The sequence below is a fragment of the Nannospalax galili genome, unplaced genomic scaffold (assembly GCF_000622305.1).
Source record: "Nannospalax galili isolate Female #2095 unplaced genomic scaffold, S.galili_v1.0 scaffold446, whole genome shotgun sequence".
NCBI lineage: Eukaryota > Metazoa > Chordata > Mammalia > Rodentia > Spalacidae > Nannospalax > Nannospalax galili.
Window position 1 is genome coordinate 1,560,158 of NW_008355468.1, and position 7,011 is coordinate 1,567,168.

General features: G+C 38.5%; 1 pseudogene; it reads left to right on the top strand.

The window, feature by feature from the left end:
• Positions 1 to 4,517: 4,517 nt before the first annotated feature.
• Positions 4,518 to 5,580, top strand: LOC103749817 (annotated as a pseudogene).
• Positions 5,581 to 7,011: the final 1,431 nt, after the last annotated feature.

Sequence of the window (7,011 nt, forward strand, 5' to 3'; positions counted from 1 at the left end):
TGACACACACACACACACACACACACACACACACACACACACACACACACAAATCCTGTATTAATGAATCCACCCCTCTGTTTATTAATTCTTAGAATGGGGAGTTATTCACCTATGTCTTTCCCCCTTTGGCCATTGTGCATAATTAGGTATTAGAAGGGAAACTGCTGAATGCTATCAAACTAAAGTAGTGAAGATGCACCGATGCGAATAAAAAGTTATCCAACAATCATCTCAGAATAAACCAGTGGACAGTCAACTAAGCCAAGAAAAAGGAACTCACCAACATGGCCCCAAGGCAGCAGTATGCACAGCTGAGCACATAGGGCAAGTGCTGGGAGGTGAGACTGAGCTAAGGTCACGCCACCATAAAAGTTGATCATCCTCACTGGCCCATATTCAGGGACCAAACCTATGGAAATACAGTATTAACCTCAAATGGAGTGAGACACTTTCTGAGACACTTTCTGACCTAACCATGAGTGAACAAGGCCTGGAAACACCAGGTCAGGTTATCTTGAAAGACATGTTCCAACTTGGGAGTAGATGTGAGAATATTTTAAATTTGGAGAACAGGTCATAAATCAAGCCATTTACCAAACACATCTGTGGCAACATCAGGCAAGCAGATTGCAGCAAAGAGGAAAAGTCTCAAATATTTCCAAATTGATCATTTTGTGTGCTAATTTAAAATTCCTAAGAACTAAAGAGATAAAGAGTCAACTTACTATAAGTGAAATTGGAATTGCCTTTGCAAAGATTGCTTATTTATAAGCAATAAGTGTGATAGTTTTGAAAATAACATACTTTTTTAAAGAAAAATGTTAAAGAATAAGAAATTAAATTAAAATTATACAGGTCATGTAAAAATTTTATGTAGATTCCAAAGAATCTAAATTTTCTAAACTCTTAGTGCATTATATTCCTCTGACTTTGCCTCTTCTTCCTTCATTACCCTCTCTACTCTCTTCTTTAATTCCCAAGGAGAAATTCTTTAGCCAAGAAAAATGTATTCTGCCCTCTTTTTATAATGCATTTAGAGTGGGAAGAGACCTTGGACCAACCAGAATGAAAGAAACAGAAACAGAGGCCAAGTCCAGTTTTATTTTGACTTTGGGATTTGAATGTGGCTTGTTCAGACTGCTGTACTCTGATTCCATATCGAAGGCTCCAAGTACAAGACAAATGCAACATCCCAACAGAATCCATGTTTGTTGTCGATAGTGGAGAAGAAAGGGAAGGACTCTTGGGAGCAGGTGGCTAAAATTGTAGAATACATAATGGACAGTAGCGAAAGTATGTGTGTGAATATTCACGTGTGTATGGATGCACATGGTGTAGGGGTGCATATAGTGTTGAGTTGCACATGCACGTGTATGTGTGTGTGTGTAGAAGTCCAAGCCTGAAGTCAAAAGTCTTCATTGCTCTCCCCATTATTTACTGAGGCAGATATCTCCATTGAAGCCAGAATTCACTGATACAGCATAAACACTATTAGCCTAGCTAGCCATGTTGGTCCAGGGATTCCCCCCATCTCTGCTTTCCAAGCATAAGAATGACCTGGGGCCACCACACCTGCCTGACTTTTACATGGGTTCTGGGGATCTCAACTCTGGTCCTCACTCTTGCGTACCAAGCATTTTATCCATGGAGCGGTCTCCTCAGAATTCAGCTCCTCTACTTCCAATTTCAAAAATTAAAGTTTTTGTAGTGATAGAAATGCCTTTATGCTTGCCCATTAATGCTGATATTGGTTAATAATATTAATTTTTGCCTACTTTCCTTACAGATTCAAACACAGTTTCCAAGACATTGCTAAGAACTGAGTTTTTAAAAATAACTTTGCTTCAGGAAAGATAAGCAAAAGATTTTCTTGTTATATTAAACACTGATGTAGTGGGCTCTGTTTCTGAGTGCTGTATAGTTAATACTGAACTTTACTCTCACTGAATGAACTGTACACTTGAATGTTGTGCTAATCTCTTAATATATATTCTGGTATATTTTATTAATTACTTACCTATGATATCTTATTTTGTACTCTGACAGAGTTTATTATTTGCATTATTATTGTTACCCTTAAAGTAATTGGGAAATAATCCATATTTTTTAAACTTCAAATGAGTATAATTATGCTTTAAATGATAAAAGGTAATCCAATATTTATAAATCTGGTATTTAAAACTAGGCACACCTTTAGTGTCATTGAATATGTTTTCTTTTATGATACCATCATTGTCATAATTATTTCTTAGTTTAGCATAATAAAAGTTTTTATTAGCATTTTCAAATAAACATACTCTCATTTACTAAACAACTTTATTTTGTTGAACAATGTATTACATACTGCCTAATCATTCTGTTTTATTAAGTTTTGAAAAATTGTGAAAAATCTTTATTAAAGAGTTCTGAGTAGATAACACAAATAAATCTTTAATAAACAAACAAATTAAAGCTCCACAAAGTAATTTGGAAATATTCTCAATGTTTACAGCAAATCATAATATTCTAAATTGCTAATATGTGCCTCTGTCCTTTTGAATTTGTTTTTGTACTAAAGTCCTGTTTTGAGACATTTTAATTTTCTTGAGATATTTAATGTTTATTTTTCACAACCATTGCAAGTTAACTGAATTATGCTAAAATGCTCATTCTATTATTTTTAAATTTCATTTATCCAGCTCTCGTTTGTGAATGCGTTTGTACTGTGTGTGTGTGTGTATGTGTGTGTGTGTGTGTCTGTGATGGAAATGCATTGTGTGGGTGCATGTTATCATGTGTATGAAGGTCAGAGGCAGCTTTGACGATCACTTCTCTCCTGCAGTTTGTGTTTTGGGCATTGGACTCAGATCGACAGGCAAGTATAATGAGCACCTGTGCTCATTGAACCCATATTTTCATTTTTAACTTTAGGGAAGAAACAGAAGTTCGATGGAGTTTATAATTAATAAGACTGTTAATGTACATGCATAACACTTTCAAATATTAATCATTTATAACATACACACATGACATCTAGCTAAAAGTTTACAAGTTCTTTATTTTAGCTTTCAAAAAATAAGGAATGACTCCAGATAGGCTAAATAGACTTCCGTGGATGAACTTACACTCAGGGACATTTGGGTACAAATGCTTAACTAGATAGGCCTTAACATACACGACAGAATGCATGAATTCTGATGGGGATGGGGTATATGGAGGGTGCAGATGGGGGAGATGGTCTAAATTTGATTAATATATGTTATATGAAATGCACAAAAACTCAATGAAAATATACAAAAAAGAAAAAGATATAAAGGTTAAATTATATTTCTAAATTATAAATACTAATAAATATTCAGTTTATACTATCATTTATGATACTACGATATGGCAAAATCTGTTTTACTTTAACAAGTAATAATGCCAATAAGACAAGGTGGTTTGCCTTCTGTTTCACAGCACTCCGTACAAAGTACAACACGAGGTAGAGGAAAGCAGATCTGCATAATTCCCACTTTGGTCAAGTTTTCCAAAAATCTCTAGAGTTGGACATTTCCATCCATTTGTTTATTTGGTGATACCCAGAATTCACATTTTTCTTTGGGCTTAAATGTGAATACTTTAGAAATCACAGTTTTATTTGTTCTTGACTCTACAGCTCCCTTTCTTTCCCAAATCAGCCTAGAATTTGAGATTCTCCAGTTTTAACCGCCCAAGTGTTGAGCTGGTAGGTGTGTACCACCACCATAAGTGCATTTTGTATTTAGCCTACCAGTTTTGAAGGCATGAGTAACTTCAGTGAGCTCTATCTTATTAGTTATTTTGAATTATATGTCTAATTATTTGTAATTAAAATGAACTTAGATTCAGATTACTATAACTTGTATAGACTCTTTGAAGACTTACCTTTTTTCTAAACTCCAATTTGGAAATAGACTGCATCACGCCTTATAAGCTCCATTCCCCTTTGTCCTATAAAAAGTTATCCCATTATGCTATTATTTTTAAATTTCACATTTATGAACTGGGAAATAATATAGCCATGGGTTAAAACAGTTAAAGTTTGGTGACACTAAGAACTTAACAAAAATAAATTTTTGTATTCCAAGTGTAATTATTGGAAAAGTTTGAGAAAAATGAACAAATATGCAGTATCAAGCTGGTGAGGTGGCTCACTAGTAAAGGGGCTTGTCATCAAACCTGAGGACTGGACTTCAATCCCTGAGTCCCACATGGTAGAAGGCAACAATCAATTCCTGAAAGTTATTGTCTGGCTTCCACACAATGCACATGCATGTACCTGCCAACCATGCACACACACTAACTAAATACAATCAATTAAAAAATACATTTTCTTTGATTCAGTAATTTCATTTTTATACATTTATCCCAGGAACTTATCGTGAAGGGTAACCACCATTCTATGGTTCTTAGAATCTGATTCAAAACTGCCAAGATGGTTTCACTCCGTGCCACCACCACTCTGGACTCTGTCTCCTCTCACTGCTCTGTTGCTAGGTCCTCTGCTGGTTACAGTGGAAGAAGAAATCGTCACACTCATCACTGTCAATGGCTCCAGTATGTGCAAAGCTGGCTTTGTTGGTGACCCCAGGTCGTATTTCCCTTCACCGTCGGGTTGCCCCCACGCAAGGGTGTCATGGTGGACATGGGCCAGGAGGACTCCTACATGTTGGTGAGGACCACAAGCAAGGTATCCTGACCCTGAAGTACCCCATTGGGCATGGTATTGTCACCCAAATGGGACGACATGGCGATTTGGCACCACACTGCAACGAACTGCTCTTGGTCCTGGAGAAACAGCCAATGCTGTTTACTGAGGCATCCCTGAACCCCAAGACTAACAAACAGAAGATAAAACAGATCATGTTTGAGACCTTCAACACCCCAGCCGTGTATGTGGACATTCAGGCGATACTTTTCTTGTATGCCTCTGGACTTTGTCACAGACTCTGGCGACAGAGTCACACACAGAGTGCCTAGCTATGAGGGCTGTGCCTTTCCCACATGCCATCTTGCTCCTGCACCTGCCAGACTATCTCAGGAAGATCCTGATCAAATGAGGCTATAGCTTCACCTCCACAGCAGGGTGGGAGACTGTGCAGGCCTCAAGGAGAAGCTGTGCTATGTTGTTCTGGACTTCAAGTAAGAAATGGCCACTGCTGCATCCTCCTCCTCCTTCAAGAAGAGCTATGAGCTACCAGTCCTGCAAGTGATCACCATAGGCAAGGAACAATTCTAGTCTTCCTCCCTGGGTTTGGAGCCTCGTGGCATCCATTAGACCACCTTCAACTCCACCATCAAGTGTGATGTGGACATCTGCAAGGACCTGTACACCAACACAACGCTATCTGGTGGCACCACAGTGTACCCAGGCGTTGTTAACAGGATGCAAATCACACACTAGTACCCAGCACAACGATCAAGATCATTGCTCCCCTAGAGTGCAATTGCTCAGTCTGGATTGGTGACTCCACCCCGGCCTCACTGTCCACCTTCCAGCAGGTGCTGATCAGCAAGCAGGGGTGGGACAAAAGTCGGGCCTCCACTGTCCACCGCAAACACTTCTGGATGGACTGAGCGGTGCCAGGCATCTGCTGCATTAGCTGACTATGAAATATCAGTTTGCCCTGATAGTTGTACACACCACATACTAGCCGCAGGAAACTGGAATAAGACTTTGAGAAGAAATTCGTCCTTGAAGCTTGTGTCTGATAGCAGTACTGGATTTTAGGACTTGGTGCTGATGTTAGAACCTGTATTCAAGTTAGGTATTCCTTTGGTGTATGTTTAACGCCCAGTGTATATCTTAAGTCCTTAGTATATGTGATTCAGTCACTTGGTAGCTGAAGTGAGCAGACCATGGAAGAGAAATCCCCAGCCTGGCCAGCCTTGTGATCACAGTGCAGTGATCTGTGAAGGGTCTTAATGACCGAACTTTCTATTTCAGGATTCCTTGAGACAGGCAAGGGTACCTAGACCAGTTAGCGCTTATTGGTCTAATGGAGTGGGAAAGTCCAGATTTAGGACCCAATTTTTGTTCTGGTGTTTCCCTCTTGATTGTGGATTGTAACTTGCCTTGAGTTGGGAATATCTGCATTTACGCCTGTAAAGTTATTCATCCTTTTAATTTATTTAATATTTTTATTTGTACTCAATTTTTAAGAAATAACAAAAATTTTCCACTGTTCAGTGAGAATATTAGGCCCCAACAACATGTCGCTGTGTAAAGAAAAATAAATTGCAGCAGTACAAAGAAAAAAATTGTCAAGAGATTATGTCATATGACACTATTGAAATTATGACATGTAATTTATAAGCTCATGGAATAAGAGAATCCAAAAATGCGGCCTCACATATTGGGTCCAGTGATTTTGTTGATAAAACACCAGCATCATTCACTGAAAAAAGGACATTTTCTACAAACGATACAAATAGTGTTTGAAAAATAGTGCTCTGTATACAAGGAATGAAGTTGGACCTTACTGCTATGGTTTAATGCATATCTCCCAGAATGCATGTTATGACCTCTTTTCTGCTCATATTAAGAGATGAGGCTGCTCTGGAGTGAAAAGTTATGTACAATAAAAATAATTTCTGCAAATTCTAGCCCCCTCCAAAACCTTCCTTAGAACCATTAAGATGGCTCAGGAGGTAAGAATTGTTTCTGTGCAAGTCTGAGGACCTGAATTCCAACCCAGAAAGATGCAGTTGGATCTGCAATCTCAGAGAGTCCCTGGTGTGACTTGGGTGGAGACAGGAGAAGAGATCAGAAGCTTTCTGGCCAACCAGCCGGAAGTAGAGCACGCAGTGAAGCAGAAACATGGAGTGAGCTAGCCTCAACACAGTGGAAGGATGAAACCAACTCCCTGAAGTTGTCCTCTGACCATCACAACATTGGGATGGCATGAATTCACTCAAATACATATCATATGCAAATACACACATATTAAAAAAATCAAAAGTAAGAAAACTTCCTTGAACTCAATATTTTAAGCTGTGTCCAAAGAT